At 39.3% G+C, this 13,979-nt stretch overlaps 1 protein-coding gene across 2 annotated transcripts in view; it reads left to right on the forward strand.

Annotated features, from left to right (window-relative positions):
* Positions 1–453: 453 nt before the first annotated feature.
* The window catches only part of HNF4G (hepatocyte nuclear factor 4 gamma), a 121,387-nt gene continuing 107,861 nt past the window's right edge, over positions 454–13,979 (forward strand). For both annotated transcript variants that reach the window (XM_038579568.1, XM_038579570.1), the window contains exon 1: positions 454–570. The gene's annotated coding sequence lies outside the window, so the exon portion shown is untranslated. The remainder of the gene's footprint in view (positions 571–13,979) is intronic.

Genomic DNA, 13,979 nt, shown 5'->3' on the forward strand with positions numbered 1-13,979 from the left:
ATCCCGGGCCCCGCCCGCCCCGAAGGTGGGAAAGGGGCATGTGGCGCGCGGCGGTGCGGAGGCCCCGGAGGCCCCGGACGGCCCCGCGACAGCGACCGAAATGCGCCGGCGGCCCGGCCGCTTTCAGTTTTCATTGAGGCCGCTGGTTACTGTTTAACCTCCCCACCCACGTCTCAGTTTGTTTAGTAAATCGATCGTTCCGAGGAGAGTCAGGCCGCTGCCCCGTCGCCATTGAGCAAAACGAATACTCTCCGGCATATGGTGAAAAGTCTCTGCGGGAGATCCCGAGCAACACACACACCAACCCCCCAAACAACCAAACAACAACGACCCCCTCGAGCCTCCCGCCCCCATCACCCAGCCCCAGCCCCACCCCCACCCCCACCGCCACCGCCACCGCCACCGCCACCCCCACCCCCCAGCTCCGCGCTTTGGAGCCAACTTCCCCAAGCTCGGAAAAGTGCGGCCCCGGACGCCGCGGCCCGGGGTGTGGGGGGGGGGGACCCCGGGGAGATGCGGCGGCTGCGGCGCTGAGTGCGACGCGGGAGCTCCGGGAGCGCGTCCGCGCAGGTAAGTGCTGCGCCCGCCCCCTCCCCCCCCCCCCCCGGGGCCCAGCCCCGGCCACCGCCGCTCCCCAACGCTGTCGGGCCGGAGGAGTCCCCGGGCCCCTCGGAGGGGCCGCCGCCCCGGGCTGAGCCCTGCGACCCCCCGCGCCGGGCGGGGACGAGAGCAGGTCCCGCGGGGCCGCGAAGGGGCGGCCGCGGGGGGCACGCGCAGGCTGCGCCCCCAGGACAAGTAAAACTAAAAGTTGGATCCGTTTGGGAGAGAAAAGCTTTGGGGAGGGGAGAGGGGGTGTCGTCGGCGGGTCACGTGGTTGGCAGGTTTCTGGGGCCCTTGGTGGAGTTGGTTGGGGGGTTTTGTTTGGTTTTTGAGGCCTGGGGCAAGGCCAGGGCTTCTGCATACCCCTGGGCCCCGAGCTTTGTGGGGAGGTGCCGGGGCCTGGAGCATCTACCCCGACGCCTGGCTGCAGTCTCACCTTCTCACCTTGTCACCCCCCCCCCCCCCCCCATAGGGACACTTTGGGAGTGGGCATCTTCCAGGGACGCTGCTGCCGGGAGATGATTTGCGGAACAAGCTATATAGTTTATACCCACACACAGGTGTGTGTTATGGTTACATACATCATAACTATGTACGGTTCTACTGAAATCATTTTGGCCTCCTTGGGGAAGAGACGTCCTTTGGAAGCTTGTTTGAGCAATGCGCCCCTTAAGCAATAACCATCCCATGTCTAAGGGAAATAGGCCAGCACGAGTTAAGATCTCTGGATTGAATGGGATGTGTGCTTCCTACTTGATGCGCCTGTTTCTAAGGCTGGCCCAGCACGGAGTCCGGGGACCCCTCTGCAACCTGCAGTCGTCCCTGAACTTTGACTTGACGCCAAGGCCTAGGGGGTGGCAGAATGCAGAAGCTCTAAACTCAGAGGGATGTCCTGAAAGCTAACCACCTCATTGATAGCAACATTTCCTAGTGTTTGTCTTGTTCCTTTTCTCACTTTTCCATTCTTTTTTACTCGTAGCCTCTCTGTCTCTCCACAAACATATATTCAACATTAAAATAGTCTTCCTCTCCAGCTAGCGCTGCTTTTACATAATAATTCTGCTGTCCCCACCCACTCGCCACACCTACCTCTGTTTTTCCTCTTCTATGGACACATCATCAGGCCACCTGATCTATTTATTATGTATTTGAAGTCTGTGGCCAAGTAGAGTTGGCTCCTCCCTGGTTCGATTTGTAGGAGGGGATGGAAGAGACAGAGGTAAGAGTGCTGCTGAACTACTCATTTTTCTCTTTTAAAAGTGGAGTAAAGGGGTGCGTGGCTGATTAAGTCATTAGAGGATGTGGCTCTTGGTCTTGAGGGTCATGAGTTCGAGCCCCAGGTGTATAGGTTACCTATGTAAAAAAAAAAAAAAAAAAAGGCGGAATGGAAATTGAAAGCCATTATTCTCTTCTTTCCATCTCTCCTAAGCTCCGTTTTATGGCGTACAAATAGAATTTTTCTCGACATGCTTTATGAAGGTAGCACAACACTTTTACTACATATGTCTATTAAGATCGCATAAGCCTTTTATTCTGCAGTTGTGATTCTAAGCATATGGAACAACACAAATTAATTTTGAGGATTGCTTAAAAATTTTTTTAATACTCACATGCAAATTTTATTTTTGAGGGCCCCATTTCTTTGAAAATTTTTGTTACTTCTGTGAAATCTAAAAGTAATAAAGCAACATGAAAACTATAGTAAAATACAAAGTGAACTCCCCTATTCCACTTCATATGCGTAACTGCCATTGATGGTTGGGCTTGTATCCCTTCATGTGTGTAACCACAGGAACTTTTCTCTCGTTATTTCTAAAGCTTGGATAATGGTTCATATCCTACCAGTGTTCTGAAATTTATTTTTCATTTAATATCAAATATTTCTGTCAATATTTGAAGATTGTTTTTTTTTAAATATGTCCACCCAATGTAGCCAGCCAGTATCCCCCAGAATATTCACTTTGTCATAGGGAGGCTCACTGCACAGAGGTGACCATCTGAGGAGGAAGTGAAGACTGAAACTTTGACCTTACAAATAGTGATGTAGTGAATGTCTGTGTACATTATCTTTGCAAGGAGATAGATTTATTGTGAGATGAGAATTGCTGGATCTAGGGGGATGGTCTCATTAAATTTGATAGATATTGCAAGGAGCCTTAAGTACCCACCGTGTATTTACCATGCCCTCACCAACACTGGATAATATTGATGTGTTTAAAGTGTTGCCTAACTGGTTGAAAACATGATTTCTCATTGTTGGAGTTTTATAATTTGGAAATTATATGAACCAGTCTTGGAACATCTGACTTAGGGAGCTTGAGAATTTTGTTTTAAAAATATAATAACGTAGAGGGGCACCTGGGTGGCTCACCTGGCCAAGCCTTAACTCTTGATTTCAGTGCAGGTTATGAGCTCAGGGTTGTGAGACTGAGCCCCATGTTGGCCTCTGCGCTGGGAGTGGAGCCTGCTTAGGATTCTCTCTCCCTCTCCCTCTAGCCCTCCCCTCTGTGTGTGTGTGTGTGTTAGCACATGCTTTCTCTCTCTCTCAAATAAGTAAATAGATATATAAATAAATAATGAAAATATAACAAAGTAGAAAGGGAATTATATGCGTTTCAAAATTCCATCTCATTTTGAGCTTGTAAAGGATGCCATTCCATTAGTTACTACCCATCCATTTACTAAATGAATGGCTAGAGGTACTGGTACCTTCGGATCCTTAAGCTAGATGCAAACAAAATAGTGGTGTGTACAATGATAGCTTCATGTAGAATCACTTCTCTTCGCCCTCCACTTAGAAACTGTCACCTATTGATATTAATCGGTTCATACATAGGCATAAGGAGCACTTCAAGCGAGGCTTACTCTTACAGCTGAACAACCTATTTAGGAATATTCTTTATATATATATATATACATATATATAGTTAATACTTACTGAATTCTTAATATGTGCTATGAAATTTTCTAAGCCATTTGCATGCATTTTTTTCCTTCTAGATTCTTTAAACAAATTTCTAGAGTTCATAATAATAATCTCCCCATTTTCAGATGGGAAGAATGAAGCATAGAGAAATTTAGAGACTCTACGAAAGCTACACATGTACAAGTGATAAAACTGGAGGTTCAAATCCAGGCACCATGGCTCTAGGCTATGAGAGTAACCATGGCTGCTCTACTTGGTCATCGGGTTGCTCACTGCATAAAGATGACCCACTGAGGGGGAAGTGAGAACTGAAACCTTGATTCCTCCACCCCCAGGCCAAGCTATATTCCCTTGCTCTTGTCTGAGTGTTCCCTGGGGAAGACACTTTTCTTGGTCACAAAATGTCTATAAGGGCTCATAACAACCTTGCTTCTGATGTATCAGGAGCTGTATATATGCACATTTATTTATGTAAGTAAGTACCTTTGTAACTCAGTACTATCTTGCCCATTCATTATGAGTACACCTTCAAGAATAGATCTGCTTTATTGCCTATACTCCCTAACTTAATACATATATAATACATGACATAATGTGTTTATATTTGTATATGAATATTTAATACATGATCTTTTATCATATTTTATCAAGATGATTTTCTGGAAAATACATAAGGGGTTCATTTTTTACTTTTTTCTCTTTTTCTTAACATTTTGAAGGACATGAAGATCTTTGAGGGTGACCAACTCATGGCATTTGAGCCAAGAAAGAAGGCTTTGTTGTCACATTGAGATGTTTATATCCCTGCCCAACCATTTATTAAAAGGGGAGCAGGGAATAGGGGACTTGGGAAGTCCACCTTCCTTATTTTTGAAGTATATGGAATTATAAATACCTATCATAGAATTGGTATGCTGATTATATATGTTAATACATGAAAACATTAGAACAATTGGCATATATTAAGTACCCAAAATGTATTCTGTATTGCTGCTATTGTGATAGAATGAGATAATGCATCTAAAAGCACTACTTGATTTATAGTAAGTTGTTAATAAGTGTCACCTGTTTTTATTGGCCCTCTCTCTAGAGAAATTATATTTACATACACAAACAAATTACATATGTCTTCAAGAGTTTATGGAGCCCTAGAGACCTGGCTAAGCCTTCTAATAAGCCTCAGAGATACGATGATGAATAAGAAAGACATCGTTCCTGACTTCATGGTGCTTTTTAGCTAAGCAGTGTACAAGGATTGTCCTAAATATGTTTAGTGGTCAGAAGATGGGCTTTGGATCATTAAGATCTGGGCACAAATCTCAACCTTGCTCTCTGCCAGCTGTGTGTCATTGAATAAGTTAATATTTCTGTGCCTGAGTTTTAAAAACTTATAAAATGAGAATAATAGTCATTACTTGCAAAGTATATGTGTATTAATTCTTGTATTATTTATATCAAACATTTTATCTGTTGAATGTTTGATACTTTGTCTATATTTCAGTAAAGAAGAATCACATTTATCTATGAAAGCAAAAAGTCAACATAAACATCTAGGCAATGTCTCGCCATCTCATTTAAAGTATTGGCTAATAATGTCATCTGGGCACATTAATTTAGTTTTGTTTTTTTTATTTTTGAATCTTTGAGTATTGTTCCTCTAGTTCATATACTGTCTAGTGTTTTGCTTGTGCTCTTAGCTTACTTAGGATTATAACATCTGTCCCAGTATTTGCTCTTTTTTTTTTTTTTAAGATTGTATTTGTTTATTCATGAGAGACACAGAGAGAGAGGTAGAGACATAGGCAGAGGGAGAAGCAGGCTCATGCATGGTGCTCAATACCAGGACCCCAGGATCACAACATGAGTGGAAAGCAGATGCTCAACCACTGAGCCACCCAGTTGCCCCTTGCTCATTTGTTTCTTTTGCATTTACTTGTTTCAGATATCATGGTTATAAGTTGCACATAAGGGATGCCTGGGTGGCTCAGTGGTTGAGCGTCTGCCTTTGGCTCAGGATATGATCTTGGAGTTCCAGGTCAAGTCCTGCATCGGACTCTCCTGCTTCTCTCTCTGCCTATGTCTCTGCCTCTCTCTCTGTGTCTCTCATGGATAAATAAATAATACAATTAAAAAAAAAAAAAACAAAAAAAAAACAGGGGATCCCTAGGTGGCTCAGTGGTTTGGCGCCTGCCTTTGGCCCAGGGCGCGATCCTGGAGTCCCCAGGTCGAGTCCCATGTGAGGCTCCGGGCATGGAGCCTGCTTCTCCCTCCTCCTGTGTCTCTGCCTCTCTCTCTCTCTGTCTATGATAAATAAATAAATAAATAAATCTTAAAAAAAAAAACAAAAAACAAGAAATGTTTAAAATAAAAGAAATGAGTTGCATGTAAAGTTGATATATATTAATTTAGCAGGAATTTTAAGTTATATACACCTTACTAGGTGCCTAAATACAAATATAAATAAAATAACATCCCTGATCTCAAACACAAACAATCTACTTAGAAAACAAACACATATAATCATCTATAATGTAAGGCAACAACTATTTCATTAATATAATAGGTAGAAATACCATGGAAAACAGAAGCACAAAGGATACATGTAGCTTGAGTAGCCAGAGAGGAGCTAATGATTTTCTGATTAGAAGTTGTTGAGTGGGGATCTTTTCTACATCAGAAAGGTGTTTGGGGCAGCGGAGGTTACAATTGGAGTAGGTGGTATGGCAAGAGATGACATGGAGAAGGAATACTGGGGAGACCGTGCCTAGGTGTCAAAGATTTGAGCTGTGCCCATTAGGCCATGAGGAGCCATGAAAAGTCTATAAATAGGTTGGGTTATGAAAGATTTCCCTCTTTTTTCCCCTTAAGGTTGACTGGCAGCATTCAGGGTCAGATTGTTGAGTATTTAAATAGAGTATGTTTCCCTACTTTGTGCTAATTTTCAGCAAAATAATTGCTATTTCTAACCTGAATTTTTTAAAAATTTTATTTATTTATTCATGAGAGACAGAGAGAGACAGAGACACAGGCAGAGGGAGAAGCAGGCTCCCTGTGGGGAGCCCGATGCAGGACTTGATCCTGGATCCCAGGATCAGGTCCTGAGCTGAAGGCAGATGCCCAACCACTGAGCCACCCAGGTGTCCCTCTAACCTGAATTTTTGCAATAACTGTTCTCCTACCTAGTCCTACCGGCCTCCAGTCAGTTTCCCAGATAGCAGTTAGACAGATGTAGAGAATACAGATTGGACCATTATCTTTTTTGGGTTTGGGTTTGGGTTTTTTTTTTTTTTTTTTCCCTCCATTTAAAACAATTTGTTAACTTCTAATGCTCTTAGCGTGAAGGGCCAAGTGACTGAGTCCATGATTTTCCTGAGATCCCTTACTTGAGGCTTCTGCTGGAATACATCTCGTGGTTCCTCAAATGCATGCTTCTCTATGCTTTCAAAGTACTGTTTCTGTTCTTCTGGACACTCTTAGCCACCATCACCATCATTTTTCCCTCATCATCCTAGCCAACTTCCACTTACCTCACAGGTCTGTACTAAAAAAAAAAAAAACACCTTCGAAATCTTTCCTGATCCAATATATCAATTTCCTTGTATCTTGTTCCTGATGTGAGTGTTACCAACTTCATTACATACTGTGGTTGGATGTTTGATGATCATTCTTTCAGGCTGACTGTTGGGCCTCCAAGGGTAGGAACTGCATTGTTCTTGCCCACTTCTTTAGTTGGGCATTTAGCTGAAGCTTAATGAAAAAAATGTTCACTGAATGAAACAACTATAAAAGAGAAGAAAGGTGAAAGAATTAAAATGCTTGTTAAAAACCTTATTTTCAGGCACTGTATTCTCTATTTGAGGGTAAAATAATGACGAGAAATGATTCTCTCCTAAACTTTTCATGTCTGGTTGGGGATATGAATAAAAAAAAAAGCTATTACTCTGGTAAGTGCCTTTTCCAGAATAATATATAAATAGAATAGTATAGTACATACCCTTTGTGTCGTCCTTTTTCTCATTTAGCATAATAATTTCAACATTCCGTTGTCTTGTTGTGTGTATCAGTAACTTATTCCTTATTTAAAGAAACAGATATGTGAGGTACAACCAACATACGATTACACGGCACAAATGCAAAGTGCACGATTTAAATGTTTTGCATAAGTTTATACCAGTGAAACAATCACCATAAAGTTAGTGAACATAGCCAACATCCCTAAGGTTTCTTCAGGCTCTTTTGTAAACCCTGCCTCCTGCTCCTACCTCAGATAACCACTGATCTACTTTCTGCCCCTGCAAATTAGTTTGCATTTTCTAGAATTGTTTATCCGTGGGAACATAGGGAATTCTTTCACTCAGCATATTGCTTTAAGATTCATTCATTTTGTTACATCTATCAATGCTTGCTTGTTTGTTTGCTTGCTTGTTAAATAGGATGACACTCTATGGATATACTATACTTTGTTTATTCATTGACCTGTTGATGAACATTTGGATTGTTTCAGTTTTGCTTCAGTTTTGGCTTTTGCAAATAAAGGTGCTTGAACATTTGGGTACAAAGTCTTTGTGTCGACATATCCTTTCATTTGTTTTGTATACGGTTGACCTTTGAACAATATGAGTTTGAATTGCACAGACCCATTTTTTGGTGGATTTTTTTCTTTATAAATACAGTACAGTGATATGAATGTATTTTCTCTTTTTTATGATTTTCTTAATGTTTTCTTTTCTCTAGCTTACTTTATTATAAGACTATAGTATGTAATACATATAACATACAATGTGCTCTCAGGAAGGCTTCCAGTCAACAGAAGGCTATTAGTAGTTAAGGTTTTGGGAAATCAGAAGTCATATGTGTATTTTCAATTGCATGTGTGTGTGGGGTCAATGTCCCCAACCTCTGTGTCGTTCGAAGGTCAACTGTAATTACTGAGAAGTATAATAGCTGGATTCCATAGAAGGAACTGTCAGACTGGTTTCCTGATTGTACCACTTTATGCTCCCACCAATAGTTCTAGTTTCTTTACACTCTTACCAATATTTGGTATGCCCAGTTTTTTAATTTTAGACATTCTAAAAGGTGTGTGATGAGATCTCATTGTAGTTTTCATTTGCATTTCCCTAATGACTAATGAATCTGAGCATCTTTTCTTTTTTTTTTTTTTTTTTCTGAGCATCTTTTCTTGAACTTATGTACATGTATTTTCTTTGGTGAAGTTTTGTTCAAAAACTATGCATCTCCACCTATCTTTTAAAAATTGAGTTATTTTCTTCTTATCAAGTTGTAAGAGTTCTATATATACTATAGCTACAAGTCCTTTATCAGATATAAGTTTATTCTCTTCCATATGAATTTATTCTTATACAGGGGCTAGGATTGGGTCAAGAAAAGAAAATAAATGATATTTCAGTCATTAAAAAGAATAGCATACATAAATGAAAAAAATAAAGTTGGTTTTATGACTTTATGAGGCCCCATTGTGTGGTAAAATAAGAAAAGGTAGTAGAAAGTTAGTTTACAAAAATAGGAAAAGGCCTAAAGATAGAGACTTTTTTATGTCATGCCACAGAATTTAGACTTTTTTTGAGCACTAACATTAATAAATATCATTATAACTAAAATGATGATACTAATAATTGAGCTTTACAGTTTATGGAATTCTTTTATATGCACAATTTACAGTGCTTTCCCGTACATTATTTTATTTAAATCCTTTGACAACCATGGGAAGACAGACTCAGAGGCTTATGCAGTCATTATTAAATATAGCTTTTTAGATTTTGAGCCAGTGTCTTTTTAGCTAGTGTGTGTGTGTATGTGTGTGTGTGTAAGTTTGATGCAAGAGTGATAGTTGGGTTGATCTGCAAGGGCATTCTTCCAGTAGGACAGGGGATAGTGTCCTGTTGAGTTCTGGGAGATGGTACAGTAGACCCTGGTAAAGGTTGGGGAGTAAAAAGAGAATTTGCAGTTAATGTGGAATATTTCACAAAAATTCAGAATCTCAGAGCATTTTCTAGACTCTGAATTTTCTTACTTGTCCTTTATTTGTAAACTGATTCTAGATGAATTAAGTAAAATTATATGTATTTGTTAGTTAATTTGCTAAGGAAATATATAGAATGACTCAGTCTTTAAATTTTTAATTTTTGTGTTTGTTTCTCAGGAAATTCAAAGATAAAAACTTCAAGGAAGTTTTTAAACATAATCCTTTGGTTCAATATATTCTGTTTCTCTTGTCCTGTCCAGGGCCCTGAGTTGTTTCCCCATACCACTGACGTGCACCATTTGTCAGCTTCAGAAATGTGAAAAAATTACGTGCTGAACAGGCTAACAATATAGGATTTCTCCTTTTCTTCTCTTTTCTTTTTTTTTCTTTTCTTTTTTTCTTTTCTTTTCTTTTCCTTTCCTTTCTTTTCTTCTTTCTTTCTTTCTTTCTTTCTTTCTTTCTTTCTTTCTTTCTTTCTTTCTTTCGTTTTGACATTTCTTCATTTGCTCCTTTTTTGCAAATCTCATCCATCTTTAATTCTTGTGGCTTCTTTTCATGGTAGAGAAATAAAGGGATGGTAATCCAGAGTAACTGAAATACTCATACTCTCAATTGAGGGATTCATTTATATTCTAAATACTCTCTTATGAGTACATAAAAGCAAATTAATAATTAGGTTTAATGTGTCCATACACATTGCTGTATGTTATCTCTGTATCTTCTGTGTAACCATTTCAAAATCACTTTAAGAACTGCTCAAGTACCGTGCAATATTTTTATGCAGACTTAGCATGGACTGCTGTTTTCTCACCAATTAATCTGGAATGTCAGAGGGTCTTTTAAAGCATCTTTGCAAAATCCTTCTCATTGAGGGTATACCATTTGGATAGTTTGGGGGCAATGTTAGCCAACTGACCAGAGCCCTGCCTTATTCATGGGCACAGTGTGTTGGTAAGGGTTAAATGAGGGGCATCTGGCTGGCTCAGTTGGTAGAGGATGAGACTCTTGATCTTGAGGTCATGAATTCAACCCCCACATTAGGCATACAGCCTACTTGAAAAAGTTAAATGAGATGACTTTTAAAGCATTCAGTAGAGTGGTACACAAGGGAAACACTGACATCACTTGCTCCTCTGCATTTTCTCTATATTAAATCAATATTTCTATATATTTATCCCTATTTCTGTAGGTTTCATATACTTACATATAAATATAAACATAAACACATACACATAACTTATTACTGCTATTAACTACTGTGCCTAGTTACCATTTATTAAACACTTTCTGTGTGCTGGGCACCCAGTGCTTCACATAAATCATTTAGTTTTCACACTAACACCATAAGGTCTAAAGTATTATTATCTCCCCACTGCACAGAAGAGGAAACTGAGGCAAAGACATAAAGACCCAGCTGAGACTGCACAGCTAGTTATAAGTAAGTGTCAGGGCGAACTGAGGCCCTTCTGCTAAAGAGCGGTTTCTTCCTATAAGAGAGATGTTATGCAGTTAATCTGATTTGATTTTTAGGCTAAAAATGAAATAAGGTAATTTTATATTCCTCATTTTTCATATCCCATCATTATTTATGTGAAGCATGTAAATGATTTCCCTGGGCTCATCTGAGCATACCTGATACTTGTATGTAAACAAAAACCATGGTGGATTGATGCCTGAGACAGGTTGGAATAGATCATGAGACACTGAACTGGAGCTTCTTTTTTTTTTTTTTTAAAGATTTTATTTATTTATTCATGATTGTCACACAGAGAGAGAGAAAGGCAGAGACACAGGCAGAGGGAGAAGCAGGCTTCATGCAGGGAGCCCAACGTGGGATTCGATCCCGGGTCTCCAGGATCGCGCCCTGGGCCAAAGGCAGGCGCCAAATCGCTGCGCCACCCAGGGATCCCTGAACTGGAGCTTCTAATGGAAACTAATTTATTAAAATCAGGGATAATAATGATAATAGGCACATATTTGATGAAGTAAAATCTGATGCTTAACGGATGGACTTTCAGAATTTTAACTACCTTTGCAAAATGAATTGAAGCATTTTGAATATTAACTTAATTGTAATTGTGTGTACATTATTATCTTCTCTTCAGGAGTCATGGATAAGTATGAAAAGTTTCCTAAGTTGTGATTATTTGATAATGAAATGTTTTAGGAAGCAAGGTTTACAATTTAAAACCCTGAAGTGTTGTTGTTGTTGTTGTTGTTGTTGTTGTTGTTTTAATATTTTTTAATTTATTTATTCGTGAAAGACACAGACAGAGGGGCAAAAACAAAGGCAAAGAGAGAAGCAGGCTCCCTGTGGGGTCCCAGGACCCCGGGATCATGCCCTGAGCCAAAGCAGATGCTCAACTGCTGAGCCACCCAGGTGCCCCAAGTCCTGGAGTGTTTGAAAAGATGATTTTTCTTTCTTAGTTTAGTTGATCACCTTCTTTCTGGACAAAGAATCCTGCTACCTGAAATTATCCTCATTATGGATATGTTAAATAAGAAATATAAGGATATTTATAGTTAGCATATATAGTATATACTGAACTACTTTCCATTACCACGTGACTTATGAATTTTAATGGTCAATTTTTTTTTCTATTCATGCATTGATTCCCAGAAAGTTGAGAGTTACACAACTTGCAAAGTAATTGTTATCTAAGTAGAGAGTATGTTTGATATATGTCCACAAATTGCATTAAATACTTAACTTATAAGGGAGAACAAACAGTATGCATGCATAACACATAGTTCTTTTACTTAAGCCTAAAACAATTTTGAGTAACGTTGTTTTCTACCTATATAAAGTACATATTTTTTCTTGTGAGTCAAAAACCTGACATTTCATTTTGTGAAACTGAATTGATAACTTGGATATTTGAAACAAGTAGCTATGATAAAAATGTATCCTTCTTTAAAAAGGGTTATAATTCAAATAGGCAAGAGTTTTTGAGTATTATGTGCAAAACATGTAGTGGTTTAAATGATATAAGGAATAAATAGGATCCCTAGAGTTTAAAAACTAGCAAAATAGTTGGAGAAATAAATACAATAATACTCATTCAAGTTGGTTTATAGTAAATTTTGTAATATACAAATCACTTATTCCTGGATACAGATACAAATATATGTATTCATTTCTATAGAAATACGTACACCAAAGAGATTGTATAGCTCCTCTTTTTTATATAATGTATTCCAGATATGGGTAATGTATGCAGAACTTATCTCAAAAAAATTTTTTTTCTGCTTGAAGAAAACTAAGGAATAAAATATGTTTTTAAGCTAATATTTTAGTACTGTAGGGCTGCCTTAATAAAATACCAGAATCTGGGTGTTTTAACATCAGAAATTAATTTTCTCACAGTTGTGGGGCCTAGATGTCTGAGATCAAGGTGTTGGTGGGTTTGATTTCTTCTTGGTCTTTCTTTCATGAATGTCTGTACCCTAATCTCTTTTAAGGACACCAGTTTTATGTTCGGGCCCATCTGTATGACCTCGTTTTACCAAGTACAGTCATATTCTGAGGTCCTGGGGGTTGAGGGGGAAGGCACAATTCATCACATAACAGCAGGGTAACCGTAAGTAATTTAGTCTTACTACAGTCTTATATGTTCAGATCTTCCTTATGGTCCATGCATATATTCGTTTTAGACTATAAATTAAATCAACTCAGTCCAAAACCAAAACCACTCATGTTGACATCTAGAAAGCCTTCTTCTCTCCTAATACTCACCCCCCTCCCCCCATCCACATAGTCATTCTTGCTTTCATGCAACCTCTCTTTTGGCCAGTCAGATTAGGACAAATGGCAAAAATTGATGTGGCTTGAGGATATCATCTAGATTCACTGAATACACATACAAAGATGGATCTTCTATGAATAAAACAGACTATGAATAATGTCTTATTTTTTTAAAAAATTTCTATATGCTACATATGTACATACTACTATTTCTCCAAGTTGGCCTTTGAGTAACTGGTACAGCGTTTTGATTAAGTAGCAGTAGAGGGAAATTCTGTGGGTACGTATATTTGGGGCACTGAGACTATGAAAAGTTAAAGAGCAATGGCCAATTAAGCTAACTCCAAAATAGGGCAGGTACTGTGTTTGCATTTTGGAGAAACATTTTAAATATGTCTTTCTTTCGGATTTCACTCTCTACTGTATCCAAGACCTCACATAAAACATATATGCTGGGCAGCCCAGGTGGCTCAGCGGTTTAGTGCCGCCTTCGCCCAGGGTGTGATCCTGGAGACCCAGGATCGAGTCCCATGTCGGGCTCCCTGCATGGAGCCTGCTTCTCCCTCTGCCTGTGTCTCTGCCTCTCTGTCTCTCTCTCTCCGTCTCTCTCATAAATAAATAAAATCTTAAAAAAATATATGCCTCAACTTAATTTAGAAGCACTAAGTTTTAAGAAGCATTGGATGCACAAAGGAATATATACAATAATTCAAGGACTGCTA

This window comes from Canis lupus, chromosome 29, assembly GCF_011100685.1.
Source record: "Canis lupus familiaris isolate Mischka breed German Shepherd chromosome 29, alternate assembly UU_Cfam_GSD_1.0, whole genome shotgun sequence".
NCBI classification, from domain to species: domain Eukaryota; kingdom Metazoa; phylum Chordata; class Mammalia; order Carnivora; family Canidae; genus Canis; species Canis lupus.